This window comes from Vulpes vulpes, chromosome 10 (genome assembly GCF_048418805.1).
Source record: "Vulpes vulpes isolate BD-2025 chromosome 10, VulVul3, whole genome shotgun sequence".
Classification (NCBI taxonomy): Eukaryota; Metazoa; Chordata; class Mammalia; order Carnivora; family Canidae; genus Vulpes; species Vulpes vulpes.
Window position 1 is genome coordinate 71,523,397 of NC_132789.1, and position 18,569 is coordinate 71,541,965.

The window sequence follows — 18,569 nt, forward strand, 5'->3', positions numbered from 1 at the left end:
CTCTGCCTGTGTCTCTGCCTCTCTCTCTCTCTCTGTGTCTGTCATGAATAAATAAATAAAATCTTAAAAAAAAAGTTTATGAGATGATGTATATAAACAGAGTTTCAAGCACCATGCTCAGTCTATAATTGGTGTTTAATAAATGTTAGTTCCTTCCCCAAAATACTTCTTGGTCATTTCTGTTTCCACTGGAAATTAAAAACATGGGGCAAGAGAATGGAGGCTCTAACTTTCAGGGAATGTGAATGTCTGGATATTCCATTTACAATTCTTTTTCTTTTTTTAGATTTCTTTTATTTATTCATGAGAGATACAGAGAGAAGCAGAGACACAGGCAGAGGGAGAAGCAGGCTCCATGCAGGGAGCCCCACGCAGGACTCGATCCCGGGACCCCGTGGTCACACCCTGAGCGGAAGGTACACGCTCAACCACTGAGCCACCCAGGGGTCCTTGGATCAAATTTTCTTTCTGAATTCCCAGCACAGCCTCTGTAAAACTGGGAAGGAGCTAAGGAAGTCCGCTGTTTTTGAACTCTCCTCTCTGCACCCTTCATTTTGTTCACAGCCACCCTTCCTCCCGCTGAGATCTGGAGGCCCTTACTCCACAATGCAAGGATCCTGAGGAAGCTCATAAAAACCACTTACCCTAAGAAGTTAGGAGTGTGATTTCCTTCCTCCTGGAGGTTCTTACACACAGTGGAGAGGAGAGAGAGCTCAGCTTTGGAGTTGGAAGGTCCTGACTGTCCAGGTTGCCACAGGCAATTGATATAATTTTCTTGAGACTGTTTCTTCATCAACAAAATGAGAACAGTAATAATTGTTATCCTCCAGGCTTGATGTAAAAATTGAATGAGACTGAGAGTGGTCATAATGCTTTGTGATCTGAAAAGTGTTGTGATTATTTATTAGTCTTTTCCTTGGGTTGTAAATAAAGACCAACTGAGCAAGCCTGAGGAAGGGATATTCGGTTTGACTAATGAGGCCTCAGATAAGGCAAGATTGAGGGGTTGTGGGAAATGGAGAGAGTCTCTCTCTCCCCTTTAACAGATCCTTCCAGTGCTGACCAATATCTGGTTCTGCTCTCCTTCAGAGACAGGAAGTGAAGTTCTGTTTCCTAGCCCTCCTGGCATCTCGATTGAACTACCTGACTGAGTTCTGCCCAACGGATCATGGAGAGAAGCGATATACCCCTCTTGTAGACCTGGTTACAAAATGTCCCGTGTGATTCTTCTATTCTCTCTCTTCATGACTGGGATGGGATGGGATGATGCCAGGGGGATCTTGAAACTACCAGATTGTGGAGACACTACATGGAATGAAAGAGCCTGGGTCCTGGAATCACCACCTGGAGAGAGCTGTGCCAGAGAGCTGCCCAACCAACAGCACTAACAGTGGACTTTGTGTGAGCAAGAAATAAACTTTCATTGTGTTTATTTAGCCACAGAGATTTGGGACAGTTTCTTATAGTAGTCTTCCCTACTACACCATACCTTGAGCTTGCTTCCCCCTATCACCCGCCCCCACCCCCCATCATCTGTCTCTCTTGTTGTGTACCAGCTTTCTCTGCTTTCTTATTCATGAGGGAAATTGGCCACCAGCAATAGCAACCAAGGTGACCTCTCTTCCATTCAAGAGAACAGCTTGTTGGCAACTAAAAACATTTATTTCATATTTCAAATTCCTTTGAGAGAACTGGGTTAAGTCCAGCTCAAAATAGGTGTCAATCTCTGAACCATCAATCTAGGATATCTGTGGGATAAGGAGGGGTAATTTCCAGAAAAGTGGTGCTTGGCAGCCAACTCAAATCATGTTTACCCAGTGCCCCATACTTGCTGTTAATGTGTTTGGTGGTTTTTTTAAAAAAAAGATTTAATTAATTAATTAATTAATTAATTATTTTAGTAAGCAGGAGATAATATCCAACAGACTCTGCGCTGAGCACAGAGCCTGACAGGGCTCGATCCCAGAACCTTGAGATCATGACCTGAGCTGAAACTGAGCCACCCAGGTGCCCCACTGTTAACCTTTTTGAAAAGCAACATGGGCAGAGCAGAGACAAACTCTTTTTCTTATATACTTCCAAAGAATGAATCTCTAAGGATTTGTTTGGCTTAGTCATCAGGTAACTAATTTACTTATTGGGGCTGGGTAGCCTTTCCTAGCTGCTCTCAAACTATACAATGTGACAATATCGCCCTTCCAGAGTTGTGAGGCTGCCTGTTCTGGCCTGTGGGCTACACCAGACATGCAGGCCATGAGAACATCTGCAGTAGGTGAAGGGTGGGAATCATTTTCTTGTGCATTGGACTTCAAGCGTGACGCAGGAAGTCCACAAAGTGATCTCAGGATGGTGCTGCAATGTATAGTAGAAAAAATAGAAGTTTGATTCTCCCAAAAGCATACAACAAATATCACAAAACAAAAAAGTAGCCCAGAAATGTCTGCTTTTCCATGGAAATAATTTTCTATATCATTGTCAGATCCCACTGCCTAAAAGATAAAAGTCAAGATTCAAAGCTTGCTTTGCAAGGCCCTTTGGGAGAGGCTCTCCCCAGTGTGATCTCCCGCTGGGTCCTATCACATGCTCCATCCACAGACTCTAAGCGGGTTAAACTATGAGTATTTCCCTGAAAAGACCATGTTCCCCAAAGGCTCAGTTTTCAGGCTCCGCTTCTCCCTCTGCTTGAAATATCCTTTCTCCCTTACGAGCAAAGAATCCTGGCTGATTTCAGAACTCAGCTCCAGCACACCTTTCAGGACTAGCACACTCAGAATTACAGTTAGGCTATGTCTTCTTTGTGCTCTGTTACAACACCTACTGATGCTTTTTTTTTTTTAATATCTTTTTCGCTCTAATTGCAATAATCAAAAAAATCCTAACATTGCGAACTTTGGAAAATAAACACCAAAAAAGAAAAAGAAAAGAAAAATCTCCCATCATCTCACCCTCCAGGAGGTATGTATGTATAATACACACACACACACACACACACACACACGTCACATACATATACATAATTTCCAAAACTTTTTGATTTTGTACTTGTCTTTCTTGACAACACAGCATAAGGAATTTCTTATTCATCTGCAATATAATTTTGAATGAATATGTCATACTGTATGGGTGGATGTCCTATACTTGATTTAACAAAACTTATTGTTAGATGTTTATGACTATTTCTAATTTTCATTATAGTAAATAATTCTACTATGAGCAGCCCTGGATGTAAACCATTGCATACCTTTGATGATTTCTTTAGGATAAAGACCTAGAAATATAGTTGCTAGGTCCAGGGGTATGCAAACAGGATCCAAAGGCAAGAAATCAATGACAGTTACTGTCTTGGGTAGCCTTCTCAGAAAGTGGAAAATATTCCTAGGAACCCCCCCTTCCCCTTCTCAGAAGATTTCTCCTTATGTCTGACAGACAAAATTGTATCACATGCATATGTAGAAACCAGGTGCTGGCAAGGGTAGCAAGATTATGTGATTGGCTTAGATCATCCAAATGTATCCTATCACATCCAATACCTCAGAAAAATGGCTTTTTAAAAATTTTTTATTTTGAGAGAGAGAGAGAGAGAATCTTAAGCAGGCTCCATGCTTAGCGCAGAGCCAAACCTGATCTCACAACCCTGAGATCATGACCCGAGCTGAAATCAAGAGTCAGTCACTTAACCAACTGAGCCACCCAGGTGCCCCTTGCTTTTTGTTATTAAGGAAGATTTGAGAGTAGTTGTCTTATAGGAGCCAAGTTACCTCCTTACTTGGAATAGGATATTCACATGTTTAAAAGTCTTTTCATTTTGTTTTGTTTTAGAGAGAGAGAGAGAATGGAAGAGAGAGTGTATGAGCAGGGTTGGGGGGGGGGGGCAGAGGGAGAGAGAGAATCTTAAGCAGGCTCCACTCCCAGCACAGAGCCTGCTGGAGCCTGTCGTGGGGCTTGATCTCAAGACCCTGAGATCATGACCTGAGCCAAAATCAAGAGTCAGATGCCTAATCAACCGAGCCACCTAAGAGCCCCCTTAAAAGGCTTTTCTAATTTGATGGTGACAGATAGTTCCCTATTGTCATTTTATATGTCTTTGATTACTAATGGGAATGAACATTTTTCAAGTATTTATTGGTCATGGTATTTCTACTGTGATTTGCTGAATCACATTATTTCATAAACTACACCTAGATATATGTCCTTTTAAAATTGACTTTTATTTTCTGAACCCTGAAGAGCCCAAGGCTGTGTGTCTGCATATAGTGTGGCTGTGTGTATTGCAGTAATAAGTAAGATTAGGGGGAAGAGTGGGTCACAGTGCACACAACCTCTAAAGACTAGAAAGTTATGGGTTAGAGAATTCAGGCAGCTTGGGAATGGAATAAGAGATTTCTCCAGAATAAGTCAGGCAGTCAAGTCCAAAGCTCAGCTTACTTCCTATTAGTTCAATATACTTTCCATTGGCTAGCTTTTGAGTCAGTTTTACAATGACCATTACAATGTCATCATTATTTAAGCAGAAGATGCTTTGAGGGGCTATGGAGGAAAAAAACTCCTCACCTGGAGGAAAAAAAGCAACCGACTAATTACAGATTTGTTCATCTTGACAGTGAGCCTTATGTTAATGAGTCCTTGTATAATTCTTATCCAGTTTTATGAGATTGAATTTGCAGTTGGGAGAAATTCTTATGGTCTCTTAAGACTGGACTTATAGAACTCTGGACAGCAATAGGAAGAAGTATCAGTCTATTGCTGAAGAACTAATATGGTGAGTCATTGGTTTGAATCCTAGGTTTATGGGAACCGAGTAAACATGTATGTATGTGTGTGTGTGTGGTGGTGGGGGCCTTCTGAAAGCTTGTTTTGGCAATGCGAGGCTTGGAAGTTTATCTTTCAAACAGGAGCTTCAAATTCTGAATGAGGAAAGTGTACAGTTTTTTATTTCATGATTTAAAATTAAAAAAGAATCCTCTTTGTTTCAGGACAAAAATTCAGAATTGCCTTTCATGGAGCCTTAAATAAATGAACCATGTCTCCTTTTATAATGTGGTTTATGATGCCCATCAACACAATGATGAACAGCATCATCTCCCAGATAATGAATAATTATGCACCCTTTGGTGCAATAAACAACTACCTGGTTATGTTAACATAACCAACCTTTATGTGGAAACAGTTATTTAGATTTGTAATTATTGCTAATTCTATTAAATTGATTTTTACAACAATTTATCTAGATCTAACGCTAACAATTTACATTTACAGTAGGATTTTTTTTTAAACCATAGAAAATGAACATATCAGATCACTTTTTCTTTGCCTTACTGAGATTTTTCAATAATTAAAACATTGAAATGACTTTTGCATGAAGGAGATGTGGACCACTCAAGGGCTGTGTAATTGATTATGAAATTCTGTAATTGAATGCAAAATTCTATAATTCTCCATTATCTAGACATGAGAGCAATCGATGACAAGCTGATGAGAATTATGAAGTGAATTATCAAGTGTTAAAGGTTAAAATCCATTGGCACTCAGATGTGGAAGAGATTTTAGAAACATATCGCCAGGAAAAAAGCTATACAGTTCTGCAACCATTGTCCTCTCCCTGCCTCGCCCAGAGGTGAGACCCTGGGCTGGGTAGTAGTCCCAGAGCCTATACTCAGTCTGCTCATTTTGCGATAATGTTCACAGGTGGAGTATGAAGTGTGGACTGCTATTATGGACTGTATATTTGTGTCTACCCCCCTTCCAATCCCAAATTTGTATGTGGAAGCCCTCACATCCATGGTGGTGGTATTTGGAGGTGGGACCTTTAGGAAGTAATTGGAATTTACTTAGGTCTTGAATGTTGGCCTTCATGATGGGATTAGGGTCCTTACAAGAAGAAGAGACATCAGAACTCAGTCTTTGTCATGTGAGGACACAGTAAAGAGGTGGCCAGGAAGAGGGATCTTACTAGGTATCACGTTGGCCAGAACCTTGACCTTGGACTTCTCAACCTCCAGATAGGTGAGAAATTAATGTCTGTTGTTCAAGGCACCCAGTATATGGTCCTTTGTTATGGTAGCCCAAGTTAAGACAGATCGAGATCTAGGCTTTAGCGGATTTGATAAATAAATTGGATTTATCAGGTGTATTGTCTCATGACTATACCTTATTTGGTATCCATTTCTTTGCTCATCTTTATGAGGAGCTGCATCACAGTTCATCAGCAATTATGGAATATGAAATTTAGCCTCATTATTTTATTGCATGTTTATTAAGCATATACTAATATAGCCACTCGGGCCTTAAGCTTTGGATAGGATACAAAGGTGAATAAGTGCCAGTCACTACAATTGGGAATCTAACAGCTCACACCTGAGTCGTAAAAAAAATAATAGCTGACAATGGGGGACTAAAACAAGTGCCTAGGGAACCCAGGAAGACAAACTTCCGGAAGCCTCTGAGAAGGCTTTCAAGAGGGGTGACTTATGAGTCTCACTGAGTAATAAAAATGCATGTGGAAATTAATATTAACACTCTAATATTATAGACTATAAACTATGAAACATTTTAAACATACACAAAACACAGAAAATACTACAACAGACTCTGTGTATCCACAACCCATGTGAAATACAGTAAGCTTTGCTTTAGATATCTCCCCTCATTTTGTTTTAATTTTAGGGAATAAAATGCAATAGTTACAGCTTAAATTCTCCTTCATCCCTTTATTTTTTCCTTATCTATCCTTATCTCTTAGAAGTAATATCTATCCTGAGGATCGCTAGGTATCACCATACATATTTTGGAATGCTTCCTGCATAGGTAAGTAAATATATATATATATATATATATATATATATATATATATATATAGTGAGAGAGAGAGAGAGAGAGAGAGAGAGAGAGAGAATTGTTCCATGTATTTTCAAAATGCACATCAAATTTGCCATCTTCTGGTAAGCATAAGTATTTGAGATTTATGCACATTTAGATAGGTTGATTTCCCACTTTTTTGGGAGGGGCAGTATCCATGTAAAAAACTTTCAGAAACATATCTCATGTGCACTTGAAAAGCATTCTGTAGTTTAGATGCTTAGAATTGGGGCTTTCAAACAGCATTTTATAAATTTTATTTATTTATTTATTTATTTATTTATTTATTTATTTATTTAAGAGAGAGAGAGAGAAAGCATGACAGAGCATGAGCGGGGCAGGGAGGGACAGGGGGAGAGGAAGAAGCAGACTCCCTGCTGAGCAGGGAAACCAATGTGGGGCTGGATCCCAGGACCCTGGGAGCATGACCTGAGCCAAAGGTAGATGCTTACCTGACTGAACCACCCAGATGCCCCTCAGAGTTTAAAGAAAGTTTAGTCGTTTCAAGAAAGTTGTTCTAACCTAGGAAGTTGTTTCATTACTTGAACACAAACTGCTGTATAAACCTTGCCAGTAACAACATAATATAATACAGTCATTATTTACTGCGACTTGCTGTGTTCCAGGCACTGTTGTGTGTGGTTTATATGAATTACTTCTTTTACCATAGTTTCACCATTCTTTCTTTTTTTTTTTTTTAATTTCAATGTTATTTATGTAACAAAAATTTGTCGCTAGAGGATTTTTAATTTTTTTAAAGGTTTTATTTATTTATTCATGATAGACAGAGAGAGAGACAGAGAGAGAGAGAGAGGCAGAGACAGGCAGAGAGAGAAGCAAGCTCCATGCAGGGAGCCCGATGCGGGACTCGATCCTGGGACTCCAGGATCATGCCCTGGACCAAAGGCAGGCGCCAAACCGCTGAGCCACCCAAGGATCCCCGAGGATTTTTAATGAAGTCTAACATCTATTTTGCTTACCTGGATCATGTTTTTAAAAATGACTTGTAAAAAATGTATAACATAGAACTGACTATTATAACCATCTTTAAATGTACAGCTCAGTAATGTTAACTATATGCACAATGTGGTACAACAAATCGCTAGAATATTTTTTTAAAAATATTTTATTTATTTATTTGAGAGAGAGAGAGAGAGAGGGAGCACAAGTGGGAGGAGGGGCAGAGGGAGAGGGAGAAGCAGACTCCCGGCTGAGCAGGGAGCCCCATGCAGCGCTGGATCCCAGGACCCCAGGATCACGACCTGAGATGAAGGCAGATGCTTAATCGACTGAGCCACCCAGGCACCACTAGAATCTTTTCATCTTGCAAAACTAAAATTCTACATACATTGAACAACTCCCCATTTTCCTCTCCTGGTGACCACATTCTACTTTCTGTTTCTATGCATTTGACTACATGATACCTCATGTTAAGTGGGGTCATACAGATTTGTCTTTCTGTGACTGACACATTTTACTTAGCATAATGTCCTCATAGTTCATCATGTTGTAGTATATGACAGGGTTTCCTTCTTTTTAAAGGCTGAATAATATGACATTGTATGTAAATACCACCTTTTGTTTATCCGTTCATTCAGTGTTGGACATTTGGGTTGCTTCCTCCTCTTTTCTATTGTGAATAAAGCTGTCATGAACATGGATGTAAACATATCTCTTCAAGATCCTGTTTTCAGTTCCTTCGGATATATACCCAGAAGTAGGACTGCTGGATCATTTGGTAATTTTATTTTTAATTTTTGAAGAACCTCCATACTGTTTTCTGTAGCAGCTGAACCATTTTACATTCTCACCAACAGTGCACAAGGGTGCCAATTTCTCTACATCCTCGCCAACACTTGTTGTTTCTGTTTTTTTGATGTTTTGCCATCCTAATGGGTATGAGGTATGATATCTCATTTGGTTTTGGTTTACATTTTGTCCATCATTACTGACTTTGGGCACTTTTTTTTTTAAGATTTATTTATTTATTTATGATAGACAGAGAGAGAGAGAGAGAGAGAGAGAGAGAGAGGCAGAGACACAGGAGGAGGGAGAAGCAGGCTCCATACTGGGAGCCTGACGTGGGACTCAATCCCGGGACTCCAGGATCGCGCCCTGGGCCAAAGGCAGGTGCTAAACCGCTGAGCCACCCAGGGATCCCTGGGCACTTTTTTTTATATGCTTGTTGGCTATTTGTATATCGTCTTTGGAGAAACATCTGTTCAAGTCTTTTGCTCATTTTAAATGGAGTTATTTGTTTATTTTGTTGTTGAGTTTTAGGAGTTCCTTATATATCCTGGGTATTAACTGTAAATTATATGGTTTACAAACATTTCCTCCCATTCCATAGGCTGCCTTTTCAGTCTCTTGATGATTTCCTTGCTTGTAGAAGAAACCCATTGGGTGCCTATGAGACTTCTTATTTCAGTGTATCCCAGACAGTGCTGGATAATGTCAGATTTTTTCATTCTTGCCACTTGTACTTTATAGACCCTGAAAGCCTCAGAACTTGGACAGAAACAGTTCTGGAATTCAGGATTCCTTATTCCCAACCCAAGGCTCAGTAGTCGTTTAAATATTAACCATTTATGCTTTTTTTTATCTCTACTTCCTACAAATTTTTCAGATATTTTAAGATAATTGACAAAATTGTAGGCCTAGCGTTTGGGTTTGCCCTGGTAAGCCCCCTTAATCTGTCTGGCAGGGAGGTGATGTAGCCATTCTTACCTTCTATTTCAAAAGCTTTCTGCAAAACATAACTACTTATCTTCTTATGTTTGTCTACATTTATATGGGAAATAGGGGCAAAGTGTTGGGGGTAGAATGATACACCATTATTTAGAGAGTTGGAGCACTTTCAGACATAGCTGGAGATAAAATTCAAGGAATAATTAAGATGAAAAAGTTCATCGGGATAGATCCACAGTGTGGTTGATGCAATCAAAGAGAAAGGTTGTTTGGACAGAAATACTGAACAATTCAAATCCGGAAGGCCGATGTGATTCTGCTGTTACAAAAACATGGGGTGTGCATTTGTAGGTCAACATACTGTGTGCAAATCAGGCATCACTCTACAGAACTCATGGTTCAAAGATAATATACAAAGAGATCCTTCTTCCATTACCTTTGTCTCGGGAGACTTTCATTTGGCTGAAAGGGCTGAAAAGATAGGTATTCCCAGTGGTTTATAAGCATGAATTAGAGCTCAGGTCTTTTCCCTGAGGAAGTAGGAATTAGGCCCTGCATTTATGAGTAATGCAGAGGGATGCCAGGAGAAAGGGCAGCATGATGGGTGAGTCTCTATCTAGCCACACTCCACCAAGCTTTCCTTTACTTAACCTAGACCTGGGTTTGTTTACTCGCAAACTAATTAACCTTAGTGTCCTCATCTGAAAATGAGGATAATAATAATCCCGACTTCACTGGACTGTTGTGACCATTAAAAGAGATAATGCATTTGAAGTGCCCAGCATGTAGGAAGCACTTGATAAATGCCAGCTCCTATTAGCTTCTACCCTTTCTGAATGCCTAAAAGGCTTTCAGTGGAGTGCCTCATAATTTAGTAGCTAATTGCATACTGTCTTATATAGTTTGCTACTGTTTCTTCCAAGTTAATCATCTTTCTTATGCAACATAAATTTCACGGAGACGCTGTCTTCATAATATCTAGACCTGCTCCTTTTACAGAATGTGTCCACAGATATTCTTTGATGCATCTTTTGAATTTCCTACTTGTTCAGCTCCAGCTGAACATGGACAAGGCGGTCTACAACATGTATTAACTGATTGATGGCTCTTTGTCAGAAAGATGAATCCCTCCAGAGGTTACTTCAGGGATTGTGAATCATAAAGCTTCACTTTGAAGAAAGAGTAAAGAGCACTTAAACATCTTAAAAGAGAGCTTCTCAACTTGAGAATTTTTGGTCTGTTAGATTAAATACAAAGTGATTATTAATCCTTTTTCATGGGAGCACTCTGGTATAAAGTTAAAAAGTACCTGTGGCACACTGTCCCTGTTTGAAGAGGAAAACACAATGCTGTAATGGTACATGAAGCCCATTGCTAAGCAACGGAACCAGGTCTGGCCTGCTCTGGAGTGAAAATCCTTTGTTCTGCCTGATGAAGAATTATTAAATGGAAAGTGCTTAATAAAATCTTACTGTTTGTTACAACAATAACACTCATTATTTTTCAGAGCACTAATCAGCAGTTGATAACTAATTTTCACAGGAGGCTCTGACAAAAGCTTGCATGTTCTGTTCCCTAAATGAAGGAGTTCAGCAAGGTTTTGGATATTCATTTTTGTGGAAGGTATAGATCTGTGTTTTAGGGGGTTTTTGTTGTTTGTTGTTTTTTGTTTGTTTGTGTGTATGTCTGTGTTTGTGTGTTTTAGGTTTAATCCAGCACTGTAAAAATCCATCTCAACACCTGGATGGCTCAGTGGTTGAGCGTCTGCCTCAGAGCATCTGCATCAAGTTGTGATCCAGGGGTCCTGGGATCATGTCCCGCCCGTGTCAGGCTCCCTCTGGGGAGCCTGCTTCTCCCCCTGCCTATGTCTCTGCCTCTCTCTGTGTGTCTCTCATGAATATATAAATTAAAATCTTAAAAAAAATCCAACTCAAGTAAATTCAATTCCAGTGAATCTTGATGCAGAAATACTTGGTGTAATCTAACAAGGGTCTCTAGACAGCATCACCTGGGAACTTGTTAGAAATGCAAATTCCTGAGCCCCATCCCCACCCTCTGAATAAGAAACCCAGGCAGCAGGGCCCAGCACTCTGCAGTTAGTAGCACACCTGGTGATTCTGATGCCCATTAAAATTTGATAACCACAGACCTAGAGGGTTAGGATTACTGTGTGAGACACATCGAAGTAGATAGTAAAGGGCTAAGTTCAGTTTGGTACAAGTAGACCATCTCCAACAACTGTTGAACTATCGAGCCACTTTGAACTGTGGAAGAAATTAATTCAGAAAGTTATCATAGAGGGGAAAAGTGTGTCATGGAAGAGATTTTTCTAGGAAGCCAGCACTTAACTTCCTGATGAAATTGGAGCCATTTATAAACAACTTCACCCGTTGCATCTATGGACAATCAGTTTTCAAAGAGATCATTTATTGAGAATATATAGTAATTTCTTTGGTTTTCTCCCACTAGAGACATTAACGTGAAATGATGTCCATTGCTTATGACAACGGAGACTGGTACCCTGAAAAGTTTTAAGTAAATTAAAATATGAAGTCTAGAAAAAAAATATGTGCATATCCATATCATAAACTTGGCAACATTTTGAAAGTTTGAAATAGGGGCTTCTGGGTGGCTCAGTTAATGAAGTGTCTGCCTTCAGCTTAGGTCTTGATCTCAGGATCCTGGGATCAAGCCCTGTGTTGAGCAACCTGCTCAGTGGGGAATCTGCTTCTCCCTCTCCTTCTGCCTCCTCCCCCCAAATAAATAACTAATTTTTTTTAAAAAGAAAGTTTGAAATAATGGGCATTAATTTAGGCAAAATGACTGACAAGCCCATTGCTCAGCTACATATTGCAAATTAAATTTGGTAAATGATGTAATTTCATTCTATCAGTTACCAGCCCTGCAATCAGGAGTCACTTTACTTCTCCTGTGCCTCCCTTTCTAGTTTTGTGAAATAAGGGCCATTTCTTAGTTCCTTTCCACGTCCAAAAATCTGCAATTGAATGAGACTGCACATTCTGTGAAATAGCTCATATTTTTCCTCAGAATATGCCCTCGCTCACTTGACTTCTATGAGAACACAATCCTTTTGTATAGCAAAAGAACATCTATCTTCAGACTACTGAGTCTTAGCACATAATAATTGTTGTAGGTTTGCAGAAGGTTCATACGTTTAATAATGAGCTGACTCTGGTAAATGCTGTTTTGGATAATGTCTTCCTGTGCTTTCAGGATGTGCCTCCTAGGAAGAATGTTTTGGGGGAAGGCAACCCTTACTCTCCATGTGCTGTTAAGATGAACTGCAACCTTCCAGGAGAGATCCATGGGCTCTAAATTGAAGCTAAGCTGCCACTGTTGGGTGAATATTTCCAGGGGACCTGGCCAAGCTGAAGGGAGGAAAGTATCAATAGAGCAGTAATTAGGTCTTAGGACTTTGGGATAAGACTGACTTATATTTGAATCCTAGCTTTGCCACTTAGCTAGTTATACCTACTTCGTAAGGTTGTGCAAGAATTGAAAAAAGCTAAATAAGATGATATGTATAAAGAATGGCCGCAATTCCTGGGAGGAAGTAAATGTTCAATAATTATTAGCTTAAAAAATTAAAATTAGCGCTGTTGAGGGAAATTGGATCAATCAAACTGGGTCTTGGTGAATATGTTATTTTACATAAGAACCTGTGTTGTTTTGCATTCTGTTTATTCTTACTGTAAAGTTGTGTCTTATTGGCTATTTGATTCACTGACTTCTTAATTCAGGAACTATTTAGGGGCACCTGGTGAGCTCAGTGGGTAGAGCGTACGACTCTTGATTTCAGGGTCATGAGTTTGACCCCCACATTGGGCATGGAGACAACTAAAAAATAATAAAGTAAAAGAACTATTTATTGAGCATCTATTCATAATAATGTGTCAGATTTCTTTGTAGATGTTGGAAACACAGCAGCAAACAAGATGCAAATGTCTTTGCTCTTATGGATATGCATGTTAACAAGGAGAGACCGAAAGTGAAAGAAACAAGTAGGAAGCAATTAATAACAAACAAGAAAATTTACTGATAGTGATAAATGCTAAGGAAAAGATGAAACAAGGTGATGTGATAGAGTCTGAGGGAGCAGTTCTAGATCAGGTGTTCAGGAGAGGCCTCCCTAGAGAAGTGGCATTTAAGGTGTCATCTGAATAACAAGATGGAGCAAAGTTCTAGATGATGAGGAAGATGGAGAGGGATGTGATTGGATTTGGAGATGTGGCGAGAGAATCAACAGGATTCATTGATGGGTTGGATGGGAGGTATGAGGAAAAGAGAGGAATCAAACATGACTCCTATGGCCTTGGCTAGATGGGGTAGTGGTGCCATCTATAGAAATGGAGCAGGTTGGAGATGATGTGGCTGAGGATGATGGATAAGAAGAATCAGAAGTCTGGATTTGAACAAATTGAGTTGCCTGTTGAACTCTGAATGGAGTTTTCAAGCAAACAACCAGGTACAGGAAACCAGAGTTAAACATTTAGGATTTTTTTTTCCTTAGATAATATTTAACGGAGTGAGCTGGATGAGTGTACTTAGGGAAATGAATAGAGTTAGAAAAGAGAAGAGGTTGTAGGAGTATTCTTAAAATGTCAGGTACTTATGACTCATAACAAAACTTTAGAATAATAATATATAACTCTTGTAGACTTATCCACATAAAAATGAACTGAAAGGACTTTTTGACTTTCTTACATTCTTTAATATATATAAATGGGGACCAAAAAGAAGTCTGATTGTAATACACTGGTCTTATAAGTATTCATTTGACCCATATTTTTGAGTGCCTATTGCAGGCACCATTTTATGTACTATGTATAAAATGAAATCAAAAGAACTAGTTATGTTGTTGGCCAAACATATTTACTGAACACATGCTGTGTTCATAGTACTAGATGATTTGATAGAGACCACAAAAATGGGACATCAGTTCTCTGTTCCCAAGAGAAGACAGTCTAAAGGTGCCACTCAAGAGGAGAACCTCTCAAAAGTCACGAGGAAAGTGTGTTTCCTTTTCCTTCTGCCTATCTGATGTTCTTAGGCCATTGTCTATTGGGAGATCTATGTGGGCCAAATGAATTTGGTGAAGTAGCCTATAGTCTAAAACCCACTTTGTCATTGGGAGAACTTCCATGGGCAGACAGAAGCTCATTTCAGTCCATTTCATACTTGTAGTTGACTGGTACTCCAAGCATCCCAGCATTCAAATCCTCATTATCCAGGGAGAAGAGACATAAAGAATCCATCAGCACTTTTAATGGCGGATTTCTTTCCCCTGTTAAATTAAACACAGTCTCCTTGAAGAACAGCTCTAATGCTTCAATATTAAAATCCACTATTTGTTCAAAATTCTATACTTCCTGTATAGTTAGTGGATGAGTTGGAAGTATGCCCAATTATCAGTGCAAATGGGAAGGAAGAGAAGCACCTCTTCTGGGCTAATGGTTAAATTTGCCTTAAGATGCAACTGAATGTTTTGGCAGATTGTTGTCAGAAAGAACAGCCTGGCATCAATTATGTGGAAATGAAAATCATTATATCTAGTAGTCATTGTCTAATTTTTAAATGGACTTTATGAGGTAAACCCAGTTAAAAGCTTAGTTCATTCAAATACTTGGTACCTTTACTGATAAATCATCCTGGCAGACCCATCATGATGATGAAGTACTGCTTGGAAAGAAACACTCAGTAAGATCCATGTGAAGGTTTTCTTTTCTTTTTTTTTTTTTTTTTTTTGCTGGTCAGTGTGGCCAATTGGTAATGGAAATACTTAGGGTTTTGAGGGGGAGGTGGAGTCAAATAATTTCTTGGTGCTTTATGATGTCAAATTCTGTTGTCTCAGCCAAATACTTGGCTATATGCTTAAACAGTTTAAAATGTGTGGTGGTATTGTTCCTTGAGAAACACCTTGACCCTTTTCCTTGAGGCCAGCATAGTTTGCTTCTATGTCATTTTCCTTGAACAAGAATAGAAGGTTGGTTTCTAAATTGTTCATCATGGAATGTTAATTACTTATGTCTGCTATCCAAAGGGTATGGATTTCTCTTCCATCAATGGTACATGATGTGAGCCCAGTAAATACTCAGCAGAGAACGTAGCTATTAAATTTTGCCATTCAGAAGACTTAGATTTGGTTGTTAGCTAGTGCTTGACAGTCTAAATGGCATTCATTATTCACGTACTAGTTTCTTTAAGTCACTGCATTTAGTTATATCACCAGAAAGGCAGACCTAGATGTATTATCTTCTGCGTTATGTTGGGTAATACCAGGAAGGTACATTTGAACAACATTTTGGTATCTTGTACAAAATAACACAGGGAAATCATGGTATTAATTGATCTAATATTCCTTATATAAAGAATCAGATGATAAACTCCTGCTTGCAACCAGCATTGGAGAAATGTTAGTCTTTTTAGATTACAGTGTATTTTCTGAGATGGGAACTGCACACTACAAATCGTTTTCTCTTTTTATGATGAATATTGGGAAACTCAGAACTTATTTTAGCATGCCCTAATATCTTTAGGTATCCTATTACCTTAAAGTCTTACCTGGCTTCTTATCCATCTTTTAAATGTGTACAGTACAGTTTTATAACTACTTTATGTTTTTGAAGAAAACTAAGAGAGTTCACCTCCTTTAAGAGGCTTTCTCTGGAGACTCAGTTAAATCAACTCTCCTCCCCTAGATCCCTGACCAGTTTTTCTTATCAAAGCACTCTTCCACCATTGTAATTGTAATGTACAATATACTGTTGTACAATACAATTGTATTATCATATTGCATTATTGTATAATAATTATAATTATGTTGTATTATTGGATAATACAATAAATACAGTGATTATTTGTTTTGTTTCCTCTAGACTCTAAGGTTCATTAAGACAGAGATCATATCTCTCTTTCAGTATGTTAGCCCTAGCCAGTCCTAGCACACAGTAAGTGTTCAATAAAAACTTGTCAAATTCTGAATAAATTGTAGCAATCCTAGTACTATCAATCACAAGTCTTATAATACTTCAAACATCTGGAAATGTTGTTGGGATATTATATCAGTACACAATAATTTGCATAATAATGTATTTGGCTCCTTTAAAGATTATTTATTTGAAAGAGAGAGAGAGAGAGAGAGCATAGGAGCAGGGGGAGGGGCAATAGGAGAAGAGGGGAGAGAAGCTGACTCCTTGCTGAGTGGGGAGCCTGATGCAGAACTCAATCTCATGAACCTGAGATTATGACCTGAACTGAAACCAAGAGTCAGATGCTTAACTGACTGAGCCACCCAAGTGCCCTTATTTGACTCTTTTAAAAGATTTTATAATTTAGGTTTTTATAAACTGTCTCAGAATTTTTGCAATAAGCTATAATTAACCTAAAATCAAAACAAAATATTAGAGAACTTGAGGAATCATCAGAGTTCATAACTTAGTAAAAGAATAATTAATTAGTACACATGATTCAGGTAATATTATTATTATTTACAGCATAATACCTTTATCAAGAGTTATACAGAAAGAGGGGCTAGCGTGGCTGCATATTCCAAGTATAGTTTTAGGATTTACAGTTACAGAGATAGATGCCTGTATTTCCTTTGACAAATACTGTTTTTAAATCCTTTTGGGTGGCCGGGAGAGTAATGGGGAAGAGAAGCTATATGAGATTCCTACTGCATGTTCAGAAAATAGCAAATGTGAAACAGGGAATAAGAATTCAGGTCCAGGGGATCCCTGAGTGGCGCAGCGGTTTGGCGCCTGCCTTTGGCCCAGGGCGCGATCCTGGAGACCCGGGATCGAATCCCACGTCAGGCTCCCGGTGCATGGAGCCTGCTTCTCCCTCTGCCTGTGTCTCTGCCTCTCTCTCTCTCTCTCTGTGACTATCATAAATAAATAAAACTAAAAAAAAAAAAAAAAAAAAAAAAAAAAATAATTAAAAAAAAAAAAAAAGAATTCAGGTCCAGAAGTCTTCATACCTACCTGACGATGGGCACATCCTTCACCATCTTCCTTTTCTACTTCTTTCCTCCTTTTCTCTCCTATCCCTTTATTCTTTTCTTCCTTTAGTTGTCAAATCCTTAGTCTTCTCCAATCTGTGAGAGTTTCATGACTTTTTAATAGTAATTGTCAGATATTTTGTGGAAGGTGTCCCAATTGGGGTTCATATGGATGTTTCAGTGGATCTTAGCCAAAAGGCCGAGAAGTGATAATATGATGTTTCCTCATGAAAACACTGAGATTATGAATTTTGGGGAAGGATAGCCCAGAGGTGATATTCCTTTCTTGTCACTCATATTGGGGCACAAGATGTCAATACGATTTACTTCTGGTGATGTTAAGCTTGATCATTTGGTCCAGGTAGTGTCTGCTATGTTTCTCTGCTATAAAGGTTTTTTTCTCCCTTTCTATACTCTATTGGTCAGAACTGTGTGACTTTCTGTACTCAGCTTTACTGAGATATAATTGACAAATAAAATTTGCTTACATTTATGTGATATTTTGATATATCTATACATTGTAAATTGATTACCACAATCAACCTTATTAACATATCTATCATGTCACATAGCTATCATTTTATGTGTGGTCAGAACATTTAAGATCTACTCTCTTAGCAAATTTCAAGTATGCAATATACTATTAATGATAGCCACACACTCTACATTAGATCTCCAAAACTTATTCATTCTGTACAACTCAAACTTAGTAGCCTTTGACCAACATCTCCTTACTTTCCCCACCCGCAGCTCCTGGCAACCACCCTTATACTTTCTGCTTTTATGAGTTTGACTTTTTCAAATTTCACATATAAGTGAGATCATGTAGTATTTGTCTTTCTGTATCTGGCTTATTTCACTTAGCATAATATCCTCCATATTCATCCATGACAAGATTTCTTTCTATCTCTCCCCCCCACCTTTTTTTGTTAAGACTATTTTTTAGAGCAGTTTAAGGTTTACAGCAAAATTGAAGGAAAGGTATAGAGATTTACCGTGTACTCTT

General features: G+C 38.7%; 1 protein-coding gene across 1 annotated transcript in view; it reads left to right on the forward strand.

Annotated features, from left to right (window-relative positions):
- Positions 1-16,549, forward strand: part of SOCS2 (suppressor of cytokine signaling 2) — a 76,820-nt gene extending 60,271 nt beyond the window's left edge. The window contains exons 4-6 of the transcript XR_011994906.1: positions 287-2,955; positions 4,643-6,804; positions 12,778-16,549. The gene's annotated coding sequence lies outside the window, so the exon portion shown is untranslated. The remainder of the gene's footprint in view (positions 1-286; positions 2,956-4,642; positions 6,805-12,777) is intronic.
- Positions 16,550-18,569: the final 2,020 nt, after the last annotated feature.